At 40.3% G+C, this 496-nt stretch overlaps 1 protein-coding gene across 1 annotated transcript in view; it reads right to left on the bottom strand.

Annotated features, from left to right (window-relative positions):
• The window catches only part of EFCAB2 (EF-hand calcium binding domain 2), a 110,211-nt gene that overhangs the window by 109,377 nt on the left and 338 nt on the right, over positions 1-496 (bottom strand). The window lies entirely within an intron of this gene.

Raw genomic sequence — 496 nt, 5'->3', positions numbered from 1 at the left:
ATACTTTGGACATGTTGGAGAAGGACATCATGCTTGGGAGGGTAGAGAGCGCAGGAGAGGAAGGCCCTCTATGAGGTGGATTGATTCAGTGACTGGGATTATCGTGAAGGGAGTGTCAGAGACAGTGCGATTGGCACAGGACAGAGCAGAGTTTAGGGCTGTTGTCCATAGGGTTGCTATGAGTCGCAAGCGACTCGACGGCACATAACAACAACAACAATCTGATTGACATTCTTTGTACTACATCATGTGACATGTTAATGACAGCAATGCCCATGGTATAGTATTTGGGGCATTTGCTATGTTCTAGGCAATGTGACAAGTATTTTATATCTTCTTTCATTATAACTCCAATCCTATAACAAAGATATTTCTCATTTTAAAAATGAGAAGGTTTCTCTACCGTGACAAAAAGAATACAGAGCCAGAACTAAGAGAAACAATACCTTTCACAATAGGTAATCACAAGATTAAATACTTGGGAATAAATTTAACC

This window comes from Elephantulus edwardii, unplaced genomic scaffold (assembly GCF_000299155.1).
Source record: "Elephantulus edwardii isolate Elephantulus edwardi_28Jun2011 unplaced genomic scaffold, EleEdw1.0 scaffold00214, whole genome shotgun sequence".
Classification (NCBI taxonomy): Eukaryota; Metazoa; Chordata; class Mammalia; order Macroscelidea; family Macroscelididae; genus Elephantulus; species Elephantulus edwardii.
Note: the sequence above shows the minus strand (reverse complement) of the source record. Positions and strands in the feature narration are given on the sequence as shown.